A 24,924-nucleotide genomic window follows, 5' to 3' on the forward strand; every position below is an offset into this window, starting at 1 on the left:
AGTTACAGATTGCACTGTGCAGTAGTAGAGCAGTGACTGTGCTTTATTTTAGTAATTTACCTTCATTTTCCCAGGAAAGTTAGCGGGGTCAGACCTTATTCTACTCAAATGTGGCTGCAGCCTTGATAGAATGAATCATACACCACAGTGAGTCACACCACACAAGTGATGCAGTGATGAACACCGTACATTTATAGCCATATATTATCCGTATGCTGTATGATTTGTAAGTGATTATTTCATAGATGTTACATGAAATCGTAGAGGGTACAATTGTCTTCAAGGAGAAAATGTTTGCTGACATTCAACCATCACATGATCTACCCATCCAGAGCAAAGTATGTCAAGTCCTCCCAGACAATTTCTCCATTTCATTTTCATACCCTCAAAACAGGAGTGCATAAATACTCCTGTTATTCTAATCGGAGGCTGTGTGCCGCCGTACCATTGGCTGATAGCTGATGACTCACTTCAACAGGCTGGTGTGGGGCTGGCAAGAAGAGGGTGGGTGAGTGGGTAGGTGGTGGTGAAAAAGGGGGAGCAGGAGGTGGGAGTAAAGCTTTCTCCCACCGCCTGTACACTTGCGTGCATTGTTGTCAGAGCATGCTTCTTCTTACACACAAACACAAAACATAAATGCTTGCAAAGGGAGTGAACTTAATGTAGAAACACTTCCTCACTGTTTTTCTGTTCATCTCTACAGCCACGGTTGCCTGTAGCCAGACTTGAGGAGAGACACAGAGCCTAGAGGAGAGGGAGAGAGAGAGAGCGAGGAAGAGAGGAGGAGAGAGAGGGAGGGAGGGAGGGAAGGAGAGAGAGAGAGAGACTTGTGCTGATCCAGAGTCTGCAGCCCCCAGCCTTCCCTCTGTTTCTGCTACAGTACGTGTGAAAGGCAAGAGAGGGAGAGGCAGCGGAGGCAGAGCTGGTGTTTGTCTCTGAGACTCGGAGGGGAGAGAGGAGAGCGCTGCGAGCTGTGCAGTGCAGTGCAGAGCAGAGCCAGTCCGTCCTCTGGTATGTGTCCACGGTGAGCGACTCAGTCCGGTCCTTGCGCACCCTCCGCTGCTGTCTGAGCAGCCTCGCACACCAGGACTCTGACACCAGCCACACAAACAGGTGAGTGTCAGCAGCCTCATGATGACATAGTCTCTTTGACTTGACAATCCAGTATGAGTATCACTTTATTGTGTTTTTTACTGCTGTCATTAAAAACAAGCTTCTATTATTTACATCGATGACATCAACGTGGATTGCTGAAAGTTTTCCCTGAGAAATGAGATGCATCCATCATCAGTGTGTGTGTGTGTGTGTGTGTGTGTGTGTGTGTGTGTGTGTGTGTGTTGGGTTGTGACGGGTGGGGGTGTTTTTACATGTATGTTTGCACGCATGTTGGCTTGTGTGAAGGCTTGTTTACCTCATGACTGACAAGTGAAAAAGACCACTGGGACTTGGGGAAAACGTTGCCTCTGATAGGAGTGAATCCGTCTGATTTCATCCCCCAACATTTCCCCCATGTGTAATTCCATGTGTCCCTGGAAGAGAAAGTGGGTGGAGTGGGAACTGTTTCAGCTCTGCTACTGTTATTGCAGTCTTGTTTAGAAACAGAAAAAAAAAAACAACAACAACATGAAGGAGACTGAGCTATATCAGACGGCGTGCTTTAGGTTGATTCGAGTGTTTGATGGAACGCAAATTGTGCATTTATTTCGGGTCTTAGTGTGTGTGGACACAGCAGTTCATCGACAATTGTCAGGAAAATCTGCAGGTGTTTACATTTTAGTCTTACGCTGTTTTTCTTGAGCTTACTGTGAGCCTTTTGTCTCAACTGCGCAAAAGAACTACTGCATCCATCCCTATTTGTCATAGCATTGACAGGATGCGATCACAGTGGCATAAGATTGCAACAATATCCTCAGTTCAAAGTCTAATCTGTTACATAATAAGGTTTTGAACATCGAATCAAAGATCCATCTAATGAGCACGATGATGTGTGGCTCTTTTTTCTGTAATCTTATATGCAAAGGACAATGTTTTGTTAATGTGGTATTAAGTTGTAATATCGAATGGTACATTTTGTTGCCTATATGCTGTTTTTGACAGAATGTGTGAAAGTGATGTCTCAGTTTTAATTCATCATCATTTCATTAGATTTTTTTTTTAAACTAATTGCTTTGGCCAACAAATGATTTGTATTGTGATACGAAGCTGTAATGCTCTAATTTATCATCTAAACCAAACATATCACAATTCAGCACCTTCTCCTCCATGTTAGTATTTAACACTTGTCGCTTGTACTGTTGCATCCTGGGATGTAATTTGTGCGTAATGGCAGCTCATGAGTGTGTACCGCAGGGAATCAGCAAGTCGGTCTAGAATGATTTCTTCTAGCCTAGTGCACAACTTGTTGAATCAAGTTGAGTTCTTTTGAACTTTGCTTGTGAAGTAAATCTTAATCTGCCATGACTCACTTCAAGCCTGTATGATGTACGCACTGAGGACAGAAAAAAATACGAGCCTTTGAATAGGACCATGTGGCTGAATGTGATTTCACAGGGCGACATTGTCAGCGTTTAGTTTGGTTTAAACCCCTGAGCCATGACCGTGATCTGGGCTGCCACTGAGAGTGAAAAATACCCTCAAGTGTTTGTCTCTCTCGCAGTGGATGCTGCTGTTGTTTGCCTCCGACTGTCAATCTGTCACTCACTGTGATGCTGAGGAATCAGCCCCAGCTCCCGATTGACCCTGCCTCATCCCTTTATCACCCATCCTTCAATATCTGTCCCCCCATCCATCCATCCATCCATCCATCCATCCATGCATCCCTCCCTTCATGTTTCTCCCACCGGGTTTCAAATGTTTGTCTCTTCACTTTCACCGAGCATCTCCCTCCACCCCCCTCCGCTCCGGTCGCCACAGAAACGGCTGATTCAGGAAGGGTGGGCGGGTGTCTCAGAGCTCTTGCTGCTCTGCCCCATGCGGTGCTTTCACAGTACATTTATGCTTCTGTGCTGCTTTTATGGCCCCGATATGCTGACAGTTCAGGTGGCTCAGTCAGATGTTATACAATCGTATCAACCACACAAAGGCTGTTTGTTCAGTTCCCTCAAAGGACATGTTCGGTATTTAGAGTTGCATTGCCATTCATGTTCAGTTTTTCTTCTAACAATAGCATAATCACAGGGAGGCTCTTCATCAGACCGCTGACCAATCACTTGTGGTGGGAGATTTATTTATTTTTTCATATAAAAGGTTCACTGAATTTGTGAAGAGATTATTTATGATTCTGACATAAATGTCTGCCTCTTGACTCTCTCTAATTAAATGTTGGGTCGATCCTGGGAGATTACAGCCCTATTTTTGCTTAAACGTATATGAAATCTGGGTTGAAGTCATACTGTGTGTGTTTAGAGACTACGCCGAGGTGATTAATAATGTAATATACCATGACCGAGTTGTTTAATAATAGATATCCTATGACCTTTCTCTTACATAAGGTTGATGAAACAGATAGGAGTGATGGGGTACAGGACTGAAATGAACAGATGGAACTGAAAAGAAAATTCTTGGATAAATTACCCCCTTCCCACCCATGTATTACAGTAGCCCTCCCACTCAAAAAATAGTGAGCGCCAGATAAAAGATTTGTTTCTGTAATTACAGATGAATTTGTCAGAGGTGGCTTTTTGTTTTTTCATGCTGTGGTTATATCCATTTTGTTGCATTTTTAGGATAGCTCTGGTTGCCATGGTGATAGTTTGTACAGTAGCTTAAAACACTGCCTTTTAGAAAAGCTTAGAAAGGACAGGAAATGAAACCTGTATTGCACCGCAGTCAATTCCAAGCAGGACCCCAGGAGCTCGTCCTGCTGCGCCTGATTAAATTAAAATGGGAATTTGTATTCACTGAGGAGGTAATGGTGAGGACCAGCTCTGTCTAAATTGTTGTGTTCCCTGAAAATCAAGCTTTAGATCTTTTGTGTTTTTGTGTACAAACACATTATTGATCACAGTCACAGTCTTTCTATCGCACACGGTCTCTGACAAATTAGCTGCTGAGGAAAGTCACTCGCCGTTACTGTTATTTTACTCTTTACTGCTGTGTATACAGCGACAAGAACCGTGCCCTGTCGCTCTTGTTAATATGAATATTAACAACTTGCTCATAACACTCATCTTATTTGATTAAAATGTCTCAGATCATATGTTTTCTTTCTAGTTTTTGAAAACAAAACAAAAAAAAAAGAAAAAAAAAGAAGATATAAATATATCCAGGCTGCAGTGGTTTTTCCACCCTGCAGTGTTCAGCCATTACAGTCAGTGGTGACGCAGCCCGAGACTCACACAGCACACTGCAGACCCGTCACGAGACACAGCCAGAACAAAGAGCACAAACTGTCATCTAAGAGAAAAGCTCAACATGGATGATAACACTGAAGCAGCCTTTTCACAGTACAACAAAGGACTGTAGGTTTGGAGTGTGACATTCGGTATGACGCCATGTGCTGAGACCTGACTGCTCGCCCTGCTACTTTTAAAGACTTGTCCCAGGTACCCGGAGCACCACCGTGCCACCGGACACTTCAGGTGCAACACTTTTACATTAACTTAGGGTCAGTGAATGTGTGTCCCTTTTTCTAATCACTCTTCCATGTAAACATGTGAGGTGTATGTGTGTGGGGGAGTTCACAGATGACGACAACCATAACATCAGGCAGTGTGACGAAGTCTGTGTGACTGCAGCCTTACTTGATGGTTTAAGAAAGCCATAACTAAACCTTAAAAGGTAAGTTTATAAAAGAGTCATCAAAAACACATGGCTTCAAATTTAAATGTGTCTATGTCTGTTTGACGGACAGTTAAAGACATGTCAATGAAAATACAGACTAAAAGTTTTGTAAATACATTTATGTTGACCCCAGCAAAATTAGCGCTTGCTGCTATGGTAGTTAATGTGAAACTGAATAACATTTTTATTGCACAGATCAAATGTGTTGTTCAAATGAATTAATAAACAGGTTTGAGTTAAAATGGAGAGATGGGTTGACCTGTAGCTAGACTACATTAATATGGGAACCTACTACCACACGTGCAAGTGACACTGCAATGATTCCCTGCAAAGAAAGTTTACTACACAAATCCACTAAATTAGCATTAGAAGGGACAGTGGCCTAGCACAAAAATAGGGCCCTGTATATATGCAGCTTCAATAGGGCCCCTTCCCCTTTCAGCACAGTCTAAAATCTTTGCATATTTCAGCCGTATTTTAACAACAGACTGTAACTGAAGTCTCAAGCTTTCACTTTGAGGTTTAAGAACATTAAATTATTTGTGCCACTGTTTTAGGTCCTCATTGTGCCCTGAGTGAAAGACAAAGGTAGGCTGAGGAAGGATTGCTCTTTTATTGTATTTCAGGATAAAAACAGCCAAATATTATAAGACTTAGTGCTAGTCCAGACTGCTGTACCATAGACATAGCATAATAAAACATGAAGAACTTAAAGGTAGTAGATAGATACAGTATATATACAGTATATATATATATATATAAGTGATTGACTTGTCTTGATACAAGGAGTGTCCATAACTCATTCTAAACTTTTCTGATGCTGCTGCTAAATGTTTATTTGCATCAGTAATGTTTGTGAATACAACATCAAAATTGATCAAAACATTTTAGTAAACCATTTTGAGCATCTTAAAACTGTATAGTGTTACATAATGCTCTCACACGGGGAGGCTTTTAATATTGTTCTTAATAAAAGGAATAGTCTGTCAAATCTATTCAGACAACCAACAAGTCATACTGTAGTTTACTTACAACGCTAATAACGTAAAAATTGCAAAATTGCCCCAAAATGTCCACAATGTCCCTCACTACTCCTGCTCCAGGAATAAAGAGAAGAGAATAAAAAGGGAAGTTTAAAAAAGCGGTTTGTCGTCAGAGGATGTGAAACAGCCCGATAAACTAATTAAAACTACAACATAGATAGAAGCAGTAAACAACATTTGTGAACCACAACGGACAAAATAAAACTGTGTGAAGAAAGATCTACTGTAAGAAGTCAAAACAGCAGCAGGTATCCTGTAATAACACAGACCGCTGGTTAGTATCAACCTGATTTACCATATTAATAAAGAGGCGCCTTCATGGATATCATGGGATCATCATGGTCTGATGATATTTTATGACTGTCAACAAATCCCATGAAAAGACCAACACCAACAACGAACTGATCCTACTAACAAATATTATATGTTTAGTCAAACCCTTATATAGCATTTACCTCTGTTTAGACCTCCATTGTAATCACAAACGTATTTAAAACCCCTAATTTTTTCACCATTGCACTGGGTTACATGTTCAGTCATTACTATTAACACACACACCAGTGTGTTTATTTTGAGTATCAACAGCCTTTATTATTTAAAATCCATGATTTAAAAACCATCAGAACGGTGAGAGAACTGCATCAGACTAGAATAATGTAGGATAAAGATGTTTAAACATTGATTCAATAAAACCTGTGTCGTATACATGCCTAAAAAAAAATAAAAGCTGTGGTCTAAATGCCTACACCTAGAAAAGAAACACACTTGTTGTTTCAGGGCTGACAATAACCAGCATACTTCACATGTGTGTGGAGTAGTATTAGATGGGTTTGCTGTTGCTGATGTGATGTGAGGGAGCAACAAATCCAGACTTGGTTGTGCTCATAAAAATGATTTAAAAACATTAGCTGCAGAACTCACTGCTCATGTAGGGATATTCTTCTCCTTTGCTTTGATGACCAGATGAATGATTATTGAGTGTTTCTCGTTTTATTGACTTTACTCTTACTCCACTCAGAAACCCACCAGGATTGATTTTTCCAATAAGATGGTCCCGTCTTTTAACTGAACTATTCTGGTGAAGGATTGGGTAATGATGGTGTAGCAGGATATCTTCAAAATGCTGCCACAAGGAATTAATGCAGATAAATGATTTGATCATCTTGGCGAGTGAAAAGAGAGTTTGCTACCCAAATGCTAAAAGGAACATGCTCAGTTCAAAATATGCTGAGACAAAATCCAGTGACTCATGGTCAATATAATGTTTGAGGTGCAAACGGCTTGGTTTGATTTCCATGTGGAGCGAAAGGTGAATATTTAGCCTCCAACTGGTCGTTACCACAATCAAGCTCCTCTTGAAGTGGATCCTGTATGATTCCCTGCGGCTGCCTGCTGGCTGATGACTAATGTTCTCCCAAGTGCCATATTAAAGCCCCTTAATTGGTGAGAATAAACCAATCATTAACTTGCTCATTAAAGCTTATTGTAGTGCTGAGACCGCTGCGACTCGATCATAGCAAACTTCTGTAATTGTTCCCAAAGCTGGGTCATGGTCCTGTCTGCAACATTATTGGGGACTAATCAACACCAACATTCTGACTCTCTTTGCTTCTTTAAAGATTCCTCGGCATTTAGTGTCGGGGTGATTCTGCACTAACCTCGCTATTCTGGCCAAAAATTCCCATCTGGACTCGCTCTTGCTGCCATCTGCTCTCTTACTGGCTAGTCCCTTTGACAGTTGTGAGGCGTCTATTTCGAAATGGCCCCCACACACTTCTGTAGGATGAAAAGAAGAAAGGAGATGAACTGGAAGAGAGGAGGAGGAGGCGGAGGAGGAGGAGGAGGATACAGAGATTCATAAAGCTTGGGGTTTAAACTCGATTCACCACGGCGTGTTTCTTAAGCAACGTAGCACTGTGCGTCTCAGCAGTTTCCACCCAATCTCTGTGTATCCTAGGAAGTGCTGACTGGCTTATGATAGGGATCACTAAAAGAACAATATGCAGTTTATGCTTAGTCAGAGAAAGACTGTGTCGCTTAAATTAAAAGTTAGCCCCAGAGAGGAGTTGAGAGGAAAAGAGAAACAGGGACAAACAAAGGCTGCAGTCATAGTGCAGGTGTATGGATTGTTGCCAGGGGAGAGTGACAGCATGATGCTGCTGCCGCTGCTGCTGCCGCTGCCGCTGGTGTTGTTGCTGTTGGTTGTGGTGCTAGTTTGGCCTCACTGACTCATGGATACAAGGAAAATGAATTCCAGGGGAACCGTCTGTGGTGCTGCTGTGCCCTGAGGTTTAGCACCCACTCCATCCTCATATTAATGGCATCATTACTGGGCTTCTGAAATTTTCCTACTCACCAAAATGTGTACACACACACACACACACACACACACACACACACACACACACTCTTGTGTGTTCTCCCTCCATCTTTCATTGATACGTACAAACTAAGTGTGCTTCTGTAGTGCTGACTGAAGTACTAAAGTACATACCATTGGTTCTTCACTTCTCACTGACATCACTTCCTCTACCCTGATAAGAGGAATGATGGGAATGGATGGAGGAGTTAGCACAAGTAGAACATCCTTACTGAGTCAAGTGTCATTTGAAGTGATTTCCCACATCTTTATATAGTAAAGGTGCTTGTAGAGGCTTGATTTATGTTGTTCTGTTGTCTCAGGGCTTGGTTTTGATCAGATAATGTGATGTATTATTGTAACAAGTCTTATATTTCTCAGTTAACTTATGGCTACATTCTCTAATCTTTGTACTAATCTCTTTTAAGGTAACATGGCAGATGTGAAAATAAAATGCATGTTATATTGTATACGATAGTTTCAGCAAACTGCTCATAGGGGCCGTGTTATTAATAATCAACCAACCACTGACGTGCCTAACAAGCACGTAATAAATCATTGTCTTTTGTTGGCTTTATCATCTTTTACAGTCCAATGAGATCAACTGCAGTATCCAGCTGCTGAACAGATTTGCCGGCTGATGCCTCTCAGCTGATTAATCAAGAACGCACAGTCTGACGATATATAAGTGACAGAAGGTTTTCTAACTTGTCACCTATTCATACAGAAACACCCCTTTTATGGACAATTGTGATCAATGTCAAAACATACACCACCATCCAAACACATAGTTTTAGGGCAAAGTATTCTGATCCAAGTCACATTTTGAATTGTGCCAAATGTGAAGATAGAGAAGACAGAATTTATAGTTTTCATTTAACCATAGACTTTAAGTATTATAAGTATTATATACACTTTTCTAGTTTTTCACCGTCCAAAAGAAACCGTCCAGAATCAAACAGAACATCCAGTGTTTATTTGTTTTAATAATATGCTCTGAAATTGTTTTAACTCTTAAATAATACAATAAAACAAATGGTGTACAGAGAAACAAAAGGACAAGGATGCATAAATGAGGAGCTGGAAAGAATCCCATATCACCCCAAAAGTCCTGGGTCCAAATCCAGCAAGGGCCTCTGGTATTCATGTCATTTCCAATTTCAACTACTATAATATAAAAACAAAAATATAGGCCCTATATATGTTTATATAGAAATAAAGTTTTATGATTTCAAATCAAAAGTAGAGTTTTTTTCTCCAGTGTATCATATCCATAGTTCCATCGGTCTCCTCAGACTGAGGACTTCACCTGCAGATCTGTTCAACTCTAATATGATAATACAGGGCAAATAAAAACAATGTGAAGTATATTCTGTCTTATTTTTGAATGCTATCCCATCTTGGCCAAAAAACAGGTTATGAGTAGGACAGTATGGCCAATAATGTGATTCAGTAAACCCTTTGTATTGGGTGGAGCAGTTAATTTCCATTCAGACAATAAGTAAATAAATAAATGAATGAGATGAATCCACAACAGCGGAAAGGCAAATACTGTATCTGACCTTTCATTAGAGCTGCCAGTTTCAAGTCGCTGATATGATCATTGTAATAGTTATGTCAAAATTGTCATGGCATCATTACTATCTATGTATTTAGGAACGTTGGTACGTCAGTCTGGTGCTTTGCTAACATTTACTAAATAGCACAATAGCAAGGACAGCATTTGGCCATACACCCTTATGTGTAAAGGCTTAGAGTCATTTCTATTCAGGATTTAAGTTGATTTAATTTCAAATTTCCTGACAAGGAAATTTATGTTATGTATGTAAATGTAAAAGCAGCGTTACACCCTTGAGATGATGTAGCAAAAGTCAACAGTGCGTGATCCATTAAATCTTCCATTCCCATGAGGCTGCAGTGGAATTACTTTAGAGATCGCAAGGCTTTGGTTTCCTCTTATGAGCTCTGCGTCACTCGGCTCTGACGAGATGAGACTGTGACACAGGCAAAAGCTGTTAACTATTACACCTCCTTTGTGAAAACCACACACACACACACACACACACACACACACACACACACACACACACACAGTCAAATACTTCTAACCAACAGATCCTCTCCCTTGCTCTATGCTGTGCCACCTGCCTCTCATCAACCCCCTCATCTAGCAGAATTAGATCGCTGCTAATCCACTTGTGTCAGCCCATGGCGAACCAACAGCGCTCCCACTGCAGGGCTCAGTTGTTCCCTCAGGGCTCCCTGGAGGCCAAGAGTATAGAAAGGTGCTCACATCCTACACAGTCCCTTTTTACCTCTCCGTCCATAACTTTCTTTTTCTCTCTTTTATACACACACACACATCTTTTCTCTTAACTGTTTTTTTTTTTTTTTTTTTACATAAAAGACCATGTTGGTGGACTTTGGAAAGTCTGGCACATACAGGAGGATTCTTAAGTACAATTTTTAAGGTGCTTGTACTTTACTTCAGTATGTTCATTTTATGCTAATTCCTGCTTCTGCTCCACTACATTTCAGAGGGCAATATTGAACTTTTTTGTTCTACATTTATTCGACCACTACAGGCTTTTGGCGTGTGACCCCTTACAAAAAGGTAGTGTCTTGTCATGTTTCAGATGTCTCTTCGTTGTTAGCAGCTCCACCAAAGAGACACTGTATCCTCCAAACCTCTCACATTTAAATTTTTATTTTCAAATTCATTTAAATAACAGATTTAGGCCCAAAGAGGTCATATTATCCAATACTTCACAGATTAAAGAAAAGTGCAAAAAGAAATGAACATAGATCATATCATTTATCATCTCATGACCCCTCAGATTTTTCTTTTCACCCTTTGGAGGGTGGCATTTTACTGCAGAACAAGTACTTAGATGCTTTGAGTACATTTTGCTAATAATACGTTCTTGTAACGAAATAGTTTTCATTTGGATAATTGCTACTTTTACTTACATAGAGGATCTGAGAACCTTCCACAGCTGTTGCGTGATGTTTGGGTTTGATTTGAAGCGGCGACCACTGTGCGAAAACCTGTAACATGTTTCTGTGTGCGTCCCATCCAAATGTGTGGTCACTCAGTCCTGTGCCACAGCAAATCATGCCCCTCACATTTTGAGCTTGATTTGTATTTGTTTACTTTCGCCGCTCCCCACAAGCTCCCTAAGTGTTTCTCCGAACATTTCTGATTGTGTTGTTTCCATCGATGGCGGCTGCTGATGCCTGCTCTCTCATTCGGCGAGGGAGTTCACAAAAGTGGGGGAGTTATGGGAGCTATTGTGGCCTCAAAGTCCTCTGGAGGACCATCGGGGGAGATCCAGCACCAAGGAGGTAATTGAATTTGAGGTTTCAGCTAATGATTTTTCCAACAGCGGGACGTTCCCCCGTTCTCCTGGGCTCGCAGTATCATGCATGTCCTGCACAGAGCGTCACTCAGGCAAGCGCTAAATCATCCAATAATGGCTTTGGAGAAGCTAAGTACCTCTTACTCTTATAACAGGCGTGATTTAATAGCACTTGTTAATCCGACAACATATACAGAGCTTTCCATTTTGTATGTAGTCTTATAGGCTTCGCTGAACAGATGTTATACTAGATTCATTGCCTTTGGACAAGAGCTTCATTGTTAAAAACCAATTAGGGGCTAATGAATCTCAATGAGCTCAGATTACTATAGTATACCTTCATATATGAGTTTGTTAGTTGTCTTATTTAGGTTATTGTGTCTTTAACTGCTAAGGGAATTTGTTTAGCTGACATCTACATCAGTGTTTGCTGATAAGAACTTGTTGAGCCTGAACATTATCTATAGCAGTTTAGACAGTAACGAGCTTTAACATCTGTAAGACTAGATTGATTTTTACATGTTTCGTAACTATCCAAGCATTCTTTTAACTGGCCTATACTTGATTAGACCCCATGCTGTCTTTTGACCAGACAGACTGATGGCTTTGCAGATGCACTTAAATTTGAAACCTGGCAACCTCAAGGCCGATTAGTCTCCATTTGTAGTTCAGTCAGGAACACATACTTCCCCCCTTGGACCCCTTGTCTCCTCAACTCCATTGTTATCCTTTTATCCTTTTTATGTTGCTCTACATAATCTCCAGCTCACTTTCTGTCTTTTCTTTCACTAAACCTTATTCAGTTATCTGCCCTCTATTAAGCTGCTTAATATATTTATTTCTCTTTCCAGCTCAGTAGCAGCTCTTATCACAAAATGAGCGAGTATCATAATTGTTCCTCTTATCCCAACCCGGCACAGCCCACCACACACACACACACACACACACACACACACACACACACACACACACACACACAATAATCGTCCCTGGTGCTGGGCTCTAACCCATTTAGGTGCGGCATCTTGTTGCTGCCCTTCAGCTGCACAGACTCACTGTGAATGGCCACCAGGTTTTTCTCATTAGTTAATTATGTTTTGTGATAATGTCTACAGCTTTGAGCTGTTAGCTGAATGGCTTTTAGGCTAATGGTAACTGATCACCTCTGTACACAGTCCAAAATTGGCCTGTTGCATTGTCATGGCTCTCTGTTATGATGTTATGTATTCTTCATTCAGCCACACAGACATGCTGGTCAGTCTTGGTGAAGTCCAGTGAACATTTCTGAAGCATCTCATTTGCAGGGGTCAGAGGTCAGTGTAAAAAAAAGCCTCTATCAGAGATAATGGTGGTGCCCACCTGTCTATATGTACTCATACTCCTACTGGTAGCTGCCCAGTATAATTTTCTTCTCAGTGTGCAATTCCGGTTTTCCAGTCATGGAGGTGTAAGTGATTCACAGATTTACAAATTCACTGGGACAAATTCACCTGCAGCAGCTTCAGACTGTGACATACATAGACACAGATTTGTTCTTTTCAGAATCTAGCTTTGACTTTATCTACTGAGATCCAATCGATTTGTCCCAAATCACTGTCTGCTTCTTTTGTACTGTCACAGTCAATTTATATTTCTTTGTTCGCTCTGGAACGACTCTGGCGTGAGTCATTACATGTCCATTGTTGATTCGTTGCTGCACAAAAGCATTGCTTTTCAAAAAAGGCTACAACAACGATCAAGGGTGTCAACTGAATCATTCCTTCAGTGGCTACTCTCGCCACTCTTTTGAATTTGGGTGGGTACTCAATTCTATATAGTCAGTATTGGATTCCTTTTTTTTTCTTAAACCGAAAGCTCAGTGGCAAACAGACGTTATTGGACGTGGATTTTCCATGCTGTTTTTTCACTGCACAACAATATTTAAAGCAATGCTCAGCTCCATTCAAACCTCTTGGGCCTATATTCTGTTTTGTAGAATATAGTGTGAATATTTAGGAGGCAACTCGCTCCGTTCTCCAGTGTACCGCTCATACTTTATCATGCTAACTGACAAATCAGTCCAGAACATTGTAAAGGTCTCAGGCAACTCATCTCCAGACTGAACACCAAAAGACGTCTCTTTCATATGCACAGCGCTTTACACACGCACGGGGAGCAGTAAATGCTTCCAATATGGCAGCATCCACACATTTTTCAGCCCTCTGCGTTTGTTTTAAAAAAAAACAACAAAAAAAAACATTTGTGGCCAGTTCAGTGCCAGTAAAAGAGAGATTATGGAAATATATCGAGATTCATAACATTATTTCTGGAGCGAGTGCTGAGATTCACACAGTACTGTCACTTCGAAGCCCAGTTGTTATCAGTCATACATGTCAGAATAGAGAAAGGCTTTCTCTACTTGGCCCTGAATAATTTACCTCTTTTATAATTTATCACAGTGGGACTGTGTGGACACTGGTGTTTTACGTGCCCTTGTCAGAACTTAACCCATGAACAAAATTATGTTGGCTCATATTCATTTAACACCAAGCTCCTCTTAGGATCACACTATATTTGTGCTGCAGTGTTGTTCATGTTGCAATCTTCAGTATTGACATATTTGAATCTGCCAAATATGTAAATTAACAATATATCCTTTTTAAATTTACAAACCAGAATTACCGCCTCGCGGTTGTATGCGTCTGTCAACGTGCCAAGTTGGAGGAAATATGGTCAAAATCTCACCTTCCTGAGTTAAAGCATTGATTAACGGCCAGTGTATTTGCAGAACATTATGATGTCACAGTGAAGGTGACCTTTGACCATTGGGATTAAAATGTCATCACTTCATCAATCTATCCTAGCAGACATTTGATTTAAATTGTGTCACAATTAGAATGTATGAATTTGTGAGTTATGGCCAAGAATTTGTTTTGTGAGGTCACAGTGACCTTTGACCAAAATCTAATCAGTTCATCCAGCCCAAGCGACAGTTTTTGCCAGTTTTGAAGAAATTCTTCAAGATATTACTGAGATTTCAAGTTCACGAGAATGCCACGGACACATGGTTGAACGGATGAAAAAACAATTCCTCCAACTCTGGCTGTCGCCGGCACAGAGGCATGAAAACATAATCCAGCCGCAATTACCAACTTTAACATGGGATACCAAGGCTGGTTTCCTGTTTCCTATATTCAACAGTGGTTATTTTAATCTACACAGCATTTCCAAACCTTAACTACGTGTTTATTATTATGACCATGATGATACATGTCCTTAAAACATAACCTTAAACAGGCTATTTGTAAGTTTTCTCTGCCACCAAATATGGTTTCTTGCCATCAGCAGGCGGTGGTGATTGTCGTTAGGCAAGAACTTGAGTCAGTGTTGACTTCATAATACAAGAGGCTATTATACGCCCTCTGAGCAGCGTCATGTCTTCAAGACAGATTGGAAGCTACAATGAATCGCTATCAGAAATTGACAGTGGGTCCAGCCAGACTTGGACTAGCTAATTAGTGTGCTAACTTCAGTAGGAGAAAAGAAGTAATAGAAACAATAGTTAACGTTGCTTTCCAGCGCTGGAGACAGCTTTTGAAGAATAAAGGACAGAAGTTTGATACTGAACTTGCAACATTTCTTCTGGACATTGGCTTTGTAGCAATAGCAAAACTTACAAACAGCTCCTTTAATGAGGAGAAATTTTAGTCCAAATAATAACGTTTTCCCCTAAACCTAACCAAGTACTTATTTTAACCCAAACCAAATTGTTTTTGTGCCTAAACCTAACCAAACTTTAACCTCTGTGTTGTCACATCATAAAAGGGATTTATTGTAAAACAGTGGGTTTTAAAGATTTTGGCATGGCACTGAGAAATTATGTCACCTGTTGAAAAGACTCGTCAGATCAAAAAACTGCTGTCAAACCAGATGCTGAGATTTTTTGCAACAGGCTTAATATTATCTGACAGGGAACCAACAGATGGCAGAATTAGTTTTAACAAGGTCTGGGATCCAATAACAAGGATCTCAGTTTTGTTTGAATTCAGCTGAAGAAGCTGAAGAAAATGATTTGACATCCAGTTTTTAACACCACAGGAGCAGTCATTCAGAGAACTCAGTGTTCCAGGGTCAGTGGATCTAACTGGCAGATACAGTTGCATGTCATCAGTATTAAAATGAAAAGAAACACCATGTCTTTAAATAATGTGCCCAGGGGAATCATGTATAGGTAGAATAAAATTGGTCCTAGAACTGACCCCTGAGGCACGCCATACTTCACACAAGAAAACAAAGAGACATGGTTGTTAACAGAGCTACAGAACCTCCTATTCGACAAGTAAGATAAAAACCATTCTAAAACAGTGGCACCCACTTGGAAAATTAGTGCCACCTGCTGTTTATCTATTTACATAATGGTAGTGGATGGAAGCGTGCACTATTTTGAGTGTTTTTTCCAAATTAATTTGTAATTTGTGATAAATTTAGAAACCTATTTTGTCATTTCATTCGTAGAACTTAGAGCATAAAACTTAAGAAATTGTTTGGGGCTTTCTTCGTGGAAACCCCACACATTACCGGTGTTTCCAGAGAGAGGGAGAAAGGAGGACACTGTTACACTGTCCTCCTTTCTCCCTCATTCAAATGTGAACTTAGTTTTTGAGCCATTATGCAACTCAAAAATTACATAATAACCAATGAAGCATAACTCTAACACCACAGGTTAGTCTTTGAAAATAACACAGTGCTTTGATTCAACAGTTGAATCTAACCCAGGAATCCATCGAAGTAATGGAGAAATCTGGCAAGCAATTTAAGGGGGTTCAAGTCCTTGTCCCTCACAGCATCAAGACGACTCAGAGATATGCCTGACCTGTAATGCTGCGCTGAGGCTCTCAGTGATTTTACTGCTAGAGTGTTGCTGATCACTGGAAAATGGCTATTATACAGCTATATGTGTTCAGCTCCTCTCTGCCATGATGCTTCATATGAAGAGACCCGTGGGAGGACGTGCAAAAACGCATAGCAACAGACTCTTTCTTTGCTGTTCTTTCTCTCTCTCTCTCTCACACACACACATTATCACGCAGGCACATTAACACACACACATGTACAGACAAATAGATACACGCCTGCACAGATATAGCACACATGTAAGGGCCCACCCCCAACACAAGGCTCTGTGGAATAGTAATGGCCCCATATTAAAGACTACACCCTCAGGCAAATGATGTAAATGGCATCACACAACAGGATTTAGCTTCAGTTTGTGAATCACCAGCAGCAGCAGTCGAGGGAGAACATGCTCCGCTGCCCGCCCAGCTGCACTCACACAGGTCATGGGCTCGCTCTGGAAGATGAACCGCTCTGTGTGTGTGTATGTGAACCGCTTTGTGTGTGTGTGTGTGTGTGTGTGTGTGTGTATGTGTGTGTGTGTGTGTTGCCATTTCAGACAGAGTCACTCTCCTGTGGCAGCCCCACCGCTCCTCAGCCCTCCTTGTCATCATCTCCAATCACATCTGTCCGTCAAATCATTTGGTGAAATTCCCACAAAGACAGAGAAGGCTCGGGAACACCAGGCCATATCCATTTCTCTGTGCGAGATGCAGGATTGTGCCTGTGCAGCGGTGTAGAGTGCGATTTGCCTGTTGAAACCCTGCAATTCTATTTCAGGCCATCCCACACACAGTGGGAGAAGAGCAGAAATGTGTCACCCTTTAATTACAGCTTTTCAGGTCCTTGTGAAATTTTGTGCATCTGTAGGTAAGAGAGTCCTACTTTGGATTTCAGGAACACACCTCCAGCAATTATCACATCAGGGACATGAACAGTAGTGTTTGTCAGTGTGTACGCTTTAATTGGTTTGATTTAAGTATTTGGGTTTATTTGCCTGTACCTTTAGGGTCCACAGCTTCAGCACATGAAAATTATGTCCCTCCAGCTATTGATGACAACACCGCGTGAGTAATGCAGACAGCCAATTTGAGTGTGTGTTATGTTCCCAATTATATCACCAGTATTGTCACCCACTCTGAGCTTTTCGCAGTCTGTTCTGCCAGCTGAACCACAGAGCTTTATTCCTATACAGTCAACCCCTTTCAATTAATTTCTTGTTAGTCCTGATCCAAATAAGCTGCAGTAAGAATTTAATCCTCATAACTGGATTATGAGGTGATTGGCGCTACAAGAGAGCTGTTTGTTACTGAAATGAAGGGTTACACAATTCTGGATTTGATGGTGTATTGACAGCCAATCAGAAGCGACCAGTTAATGAACAGCTGTACCACTGAAATCAGAATCTGAGAGGAGAATGATTCCTTGAGATGAGACTAAGCAGCGTCTTGACTGTTTTTTTTGGAGAGTGGGGGGGTGTGTGTGTCCTTGATAATGTTTTTCCATGCAGACCTCAGAGAGCCATTGACGCACACACACACACACACACAAACACACACACACACACACACACACACACACACACCTCCCCTTCTGTGTGCTTTAGGATTAAGAAACAAGATGGAGGAATGAAACACACTGAACTTGCTTGAAAGATTGTATTTTAAAAGAATTTTTCCTCTCCTCCTTCTCAACAAGAGCTAATCTGACAAATCTTTAGTTATATATTTTCTGTCCTCAATTACACACACACACACACAGACACAGACACACACCCACGCACACACAAACACACACACACACACACACACACACACACACACACAAAAGATTGCGATGCTGTTGTTGAGTTTTTCCCTTTCATTACATGGCTGTGTATCTGAGAGCGTTGTGCACAGGTTACTGTATTTATTCATCCAGCCTGACTCCATAGCGACGAGCTTCCTGTAGGGAAGGTTACTGTGCTCCGACACAACGGTTCCCTGCTGCATGAGATAATTCCCCCATCACTGGGGGACAGACTAGAGAGGCTGGAAGTTTGAGGATTGGGAGGTGTGGGTGTGTGTAGGCAGTCTTTTGTGTGTGTGTGTGTGTGTGTGTGTGTGTGTGTGTGTCTGTGTGTGTGTGTGTCTATATCCCCTTTATTATTAATCAGTGATAACTGCGAGTGCAGCAGGGGATGGGGAAAAGGCCAAGGGTTGACATTTTGTGCTGTTGTAAGTCCAGTAGGGAGGCTCACGCACCAGCGTTAGTGGAGCAGTAGGTTACTGTTTCAGTCCTTCCCACAGTGCTGCGTTGTGTCACTGTGAATCTGTGGAAATTCCTTGAAACGTTTGTGAAAGGGGATCACATTATGGCTGAATTCAACAGGATTATCATGCATGTTTTAACCTCAAGATTCAACACTGTACTTTTTTTGTCTGTGTCTGGGAGTGTTATTGAACACACTCAGCCCAGCACGGAAATCCAAACTGCGCCCGCTGAGCCATTTGAAAGCCATTTGCATCAGGAAACTGATCGAAGTGAAGAGGGTGATGCCAGATTTCCTCCATCTGTTGTCCCGTAAAATTGATTATATCAGTTGATTATGTAAGTGAGGAATGAGATGAACCAACAAATTAGTTTCATAGTGCAGCTCTGGGAGCCAACATGAGGGATCACAATATCAGATGATGAGAACTAATATTAATAAATGTACATCAAAGCACATCAGTTCAATCTACCTTTTTCTTTTGTAAAAGCAAGACTATAATCTGATAAATGTCCTGATCCTCATGTTCTGCTTCTGCTTTGGAGATGTAAAAAAGGCACTTAGGCAGATAATTATCATTAGAAGTGCTCCAAGAATGATTAGAGGAATATTAGTGACACAAAAAGGCACAGATTTGCAATGTTTTTCTCATGCATGTTGAAAGAGCAGAGAACTAGAAGGAGCTGTTTCGGTTTTGTATTACAGGCAAAACAACTAAACAAATACTGCCAAATATAAGCTGCTCATTCTGTATTGGTTTTGTCTTGCACTCTCAATACTGCATTTTAATTCATCACTTAGTATCTCTGGATATTTGTGTTGTTTTAGCAGTATCTGTAAATTGAATGAATAAATGAATGAGGTCTGGCTGATGACAAGATACATGGGACAATTCATTACAGAACATCAAAAACATCCGCTTTCTCAGTCTCCCACCGAGCTACTCTGCTTATCCAAAGGAAACAATTTGCATTTCAATTTTTCAATGACTGACCTTCACTGTATGTACTTCGTCACTTCGTGTTTTCGGTTGCCACAATTTTCCCAAAGGGGATATTGTTGAAGTGTTTGATGTTTTACAGAGGGAGGGGGCTGGGGACAAACTAAACCACTAACCACTTCTTTAACATTCGGAGCATGTGTTTAACCACTACACATACAGAGTAAGCAGAAAATGTATGGAGGAAAAATCTTCAAACCTCCCACTGCACTATTTCGTCGGACGTGCCGAGTCTTTGAGATGGAGTTGAAAGTGGTAAAGTGCTGCCATTAACAGCAGAGGGGAGTAAATGACGTGCTGTATCTGTTGCATCTGGTTTGATGCACATAGTAAACGGTTTAACGGCGTCCATAAATCCTGGACCGTGTTGTGTCTGCCACATTGCTGCAGCAGAGTCCGCACACAGGCAAAGGATGATTAATTACTGTATGTTAGAATAATAATTCCACACCGTTTGTTTACAATCAAATAATTGCCTGAATTAGCTGAGAACCAAGAACCTGTTGAGACCATTAGTGTCCTCTTTTGTTCGTCTTGTGCCCATTAGAGTTGATGCAGGAGTGAATTCATCTAATTTAATGATTAAAATCCAAGTGTCAGTTTATTGTGTTGATTCGAAATATCAGTGAAAAGCATCATAAGCCAATGTCTGATATATATCAATTTCTGTGTTGTCTTAAAGGGTAAAAATGTAAATATGCAGAGGAAGGGAGGCGAAATTGTAATTACTGCCGACATATTGTGCAGTGGTAATAGATAATGAGATTAAAAGTCAGGTTTGCATTATTTTTGCTGTCATGAAAAGCATACTGATGATTCTGACTGCTCTCACTGTGAAGAGTTAATAGAGCCTTGGTCAGGCTCTGTGCTTCAGCTGAGCACCTCCTCTCATGTCAGCTTTTACATAAATAAGAGCTTTTTCTCTCCATCACTCCCTCTCCTTCTCTTTCTCTCATGCACACCCACACAGAGCCTGTCAGAGGCACATGAGGATGGGAGGAGGAAGGAGAGAGGTGGGTGAAGCATGACACGTGAAAAAGGAAACGCGTTGCTTTTAATGCATCTACAGCCCTCTATCTATTGTTTCTCTCTATTTTTTCTCTTTCCTTCTGTTGTCAGACAGCGTATGTGTTGAAGAGTATCCCCCTCTCGCTGAAATCTGAGCTATTGTGAATTTATATGCAGAGCCTCTTCTCTTTGTTCTCAAAATTACCCAATTTGTTATGAAGATCTTCCTTCCTCTGGCACAGGCATGTTGATTAATCTCAGTTAATTTATGTTTAAATTAAGATACTCCTAATTGGATTTTACTGAGGGAGGGGCATATTATAGAAAAACTAAATTCAGACTCGGTGATGATTTATGATCTGTAAAACATGATATGCCTTCAACATTATCCCTTACATAACCCTGCAGTAGCACATAAGAAAAAAACACCGAAAGGAAGATTCATGCCGCTCGACAAAGACGGTAGTCGAGAGAAAAATATATTACGGGTCTCTCTCTGCTTGTACTTTGTTGTTAAATCAATTAAATCATACATTCCCACTGACACTGGTAAACGGGTGTTGTTCAGGACTTTGCACACCAATCGGTTGCCATGGCAACTTGCAGAGTTTTTCCAAACGACCTACAGTTGGCTGACTGCTGCCTCACTGAGGTACAGTTTGGATGAGTTGTCTTCTCCTCTGTATAACAGTCACTCTGCTTGGTTAAAATAACACATTATTGTCAAATAATTACTTTTTTTTAAATTTCCAAACTAAAGCCATCACCCATCACCGCTCTGAAAGCAGCGGGCTGCTTACAAAAAGGCTGACAGACTGTAAATGCACTGCCTATAAAAAGTAATTCGACATAAGAAGAAAATAAATTCCAAGTGGAATTGCAAATACTTGAGTATTGTCTTGTATAATTTTCAGGCATAAGTCAACTTCATCAGGTGTGGACATAACTGTAGATTGTACATTGATTTTTGACAAGCAGAGGAGACGTGTGGTTTGTTTCTTTACACAAAACTTGACCTTCAGTTTGCTCGTCAGATGTTCAGGTTTTTATAACCATCAACAATTTAAATTTGTGAACCTTTAAAGTTTTTAAGAATTTTAAACAAATTTACATTATATTACATTTATATTTACTCATTTGGCTGAATGGCTTTTATCCAAAGAGACAAGTGAAGAACATCACTAAAGCTTAAATGTAGGTTTGATAAGAAAGATCTGAAACAAATTATTAGGAAATGGAAAGCGTATGGTCCAACCATGAATCAAGAGACCTGAGGCAACTTGGAGGACAGAGTAACAAGCTTCAAAGGCTGGCATTGGAGACTGTGTACAGAGTTGACCAGGAGCTTCAGCAGTTGCAGCTTTATGGAAGAATGAAATAGAGAATCCTACTTTGACATTAAATTTACTTTAATTCAGTATTGTGAAACAATAAAACATGAAAACATTTTATAGCCACTGAATTATTATTATATAATTACTCGTTATTTTAAATATACTAGAAGACAGGTCAGTGTAGGACTGTGAAGGCAGACCATGTGACAGCAGACAATAACAATATTTTACTGTAATAATTCTGACGCATTCATTTTCTTCCTGTAGAGCTGCGACGCTGAGTCGATTAAACAGCAACTATTTTGATAATCATATCAGTTATATTTCAAGCAAAAATGGCTGATATTTTCTGGTCTCATTCTCTCCAATAAGGGACTCTGGTGCTTTTCTTTGTCACATATTACAGTTGGTTTTGGGTTTTAATCTGTTGATCAGATAAAACAAGCACATGGAAGATATCTATTACTTATGACATGGCATTTTTTCACTGTTTTAAAATTTTTTTTTAGGCTAAACTAAATTAATAATCGTTTAAATCAAGGAAATAATAGGCAAATTAAACGATAATGAAAATAAAGTTAGTGGCCGCCCTACATATGACCCCGCAGAGAGATGTTATCATTCCTCTTCACTGTTGATCTGCTTCTTGAAGTCATAAAAAAAATAGAAAATAAGATTTGGCACATTATGGCCTCTCTTTCCTCCTGATACAAATGTCAGTGTCATCTGAGCCAGAAAGTGGCTCTGATATCACTGATGTTAATTAGGATCTCATCGCAGTTTAAAGGTCAAATACTGAATAAAAACTGTGGGAACGTCAAGACACATGATAAGATGTTTGTAATGGTTGTAGACCACATGAGTGGAGGGCGACGAGTTTGCAGTTTTTTTTCCCCCCAGGCAATCACTCCCTCAGGTGCTTTCACTGATTAGTTCCTCCTATCTGGTTGAAAGTGCGAGTGTATTGATTGGCTGGAAAGATAGCGTACAGTCTCTTTGGTCTTCCATGGCACATGATTGCCTATTTCTGTCGTAGACCTTTATACATTGTTAATTATGAGACCCTGATCCTGTGCACCAAATCACTGAGTAATATACCTTCACTGAGCTTTTCAACTGATATTTTAATGCTTCTTTCCGCAACACACATTCGTTAAGTTGTACGTTTTATTGTTGAAATTAAATAAAACAACTTTATGAACATCATTAAAGTAGGGTCCCCTCTCCAACCTCGACATTTGAACATTTAATAATTAAGATCAACAGAGCACAGTGTTCTGAGGACATAAACTCTTGGTTCTCAAATGGAAATGATTCTCATGTACTCACATTTATAATCATGCATTAAAGGGAATAACCAACTGCTCTACAGTATATGATTTGCTACAAGATGGACAGTGCAATCAGCAAACTCAACCATCAGCCATTAGAGCGGAGCTCTGCAAAGATGTGGGATAGTTTATACCAAAGGTATGTTAATTCACTTCCAGGGAAGCAAAACAATGACAAAAATATAGAAAATTACAAAGTAGAGACCAGTGAGATACACTTCTTTCTGAAGCATGAAGTATGCCTCCTCCAGGAAACAGAAGTTCACAACTCTCTCCTTGTGTTGCTGGGGAAGAACAGAGGAGTGTGTTATGACTAACCAGTCGCCCTGGCGAGTGTGTATTGCGTCAAAAAGTCACACACTCATCAGCAGCCTTCTGTACCAGCTGATTGTGCATTCAGTCAAAAGTCAGGGTGTAAAGACGCCACATTACACTGAGGCTGTTTGACACTAAAGCTGTGTCTTTGTTTAACAATAAAGACTTACAGTACATCTTAATAAGTAGGCTGTACAGGCACCATTAATCGAAGCACTGGTGCACACACTGGTGCTGTCATTCCCTCGATCTAACAATGTGTGTGCAAAATGAATTTCACATGCTCCGCCATATTCCATAGTTGTAAAAAAAAAAAAAAATGGACTTACTAAAAGAAGGTTGTGAACTCCTGCACACTGTCAGCCCTTGATGATAGATCTTTTTCACAGCAGATATTTTGATTTGTCATAGCAGGTAAAACACAGGTGTAACATTAATCTCAGCTCCATTTCCTTTATGTGCCGCAGTAAGCCATGTCACAGAGTCAGCAAGCACACTAGAATGGCCATCATTCATGTCTGCTTTGGAAAACGTAACATTTTAGTCATAGACCCTCATCAGGCAAACTCAATTTATGTAATATTCTGACATTAATAGAAATACTCTTTTTCTTACCCGGAGTTAGAGGATAAAATCTGGTCAGAAGCAGCACTGTCTCACGTTTAGCCTAGCTTAGCACAAACACTGGACGCAGGGGGAAACATCTTGCCCAACTCCACACACATCTCGAAAGCTACATATATATATATATATATATATATATATATACATACATACATATATATATATATATATATATATTATATTATATGTTGTGTATTTAACACGTGCAAACATAGAAAATACTGACATTGTTGCTTAACGAGCAGTTTGTTTATGGGTTGGAACATTTCTTAATGACCAACAGCTGGGCCAGTGAACATTTACAGTCACAGTGAACTTGCTGACTTTGCATATTTCCTAACTCATCAAAAACCAGGGCCGTGCAGAGACCTTTAAAGGGGCAGGTGCTCACTGTTAAAAAAAAAAAAAAAAAGGGGCACAGGGAGCAAGATTTTTAAATGGCTTACATATAGTATAACATAGTTTACAGCATAACCCGTTGAATTACAGCAACTCATATTCAAACAGGATACAACATGGAATCAACATGGCAAAGGGACAGATGCTCAAGCACACTTTACTTCTTTAAAGAAATAGTCTGGCATATAACTCCAAAATCACAAACAGTGATTTTTTTTTAACATTTTGTTTTTTGTAAGGAACGACT

At 40.4% G+C, this 24,924-nt stretch overlaps 1 protein-coding gene across 1 annotated transcript in view; it reads left to right on the plus strand.

The window, feature by feature from the left end:
* Positions 1 to 580: 580 nt before the first annotated feature.
* The window catches only part of LOC130175512 (prickle-like protein 2), a 37,719-nt gene continuing 13,375 nt past the window's right edge, over positions 581 to 24,924 (plus strand). The window contains exon 1 of the mRNA XM_056386045.1: positions 581 to 1,113. The gene's annotated coding sequence lies outside the window, so the exon portion shown is untranslated. The remainder of the gene's footprint in view (positions 1,114 to 24,924) is intronic.

Source organism: Seriola aureovittata, chromosome 9, assembly GCF_021018895.1.
Source record: "Seriola aureovittata isolate HTS-2021-v1 ecotype China chromosome 9, ASM2101889v1, whole genome shotgun sequence".
Taxonomy (NCBI): domain Eukaryota; kingdom Metazoa; phylum Chordata; class Actinopteri; order Carangiformes; family Carangidae; genus Seriola; species Seriola aureovittata.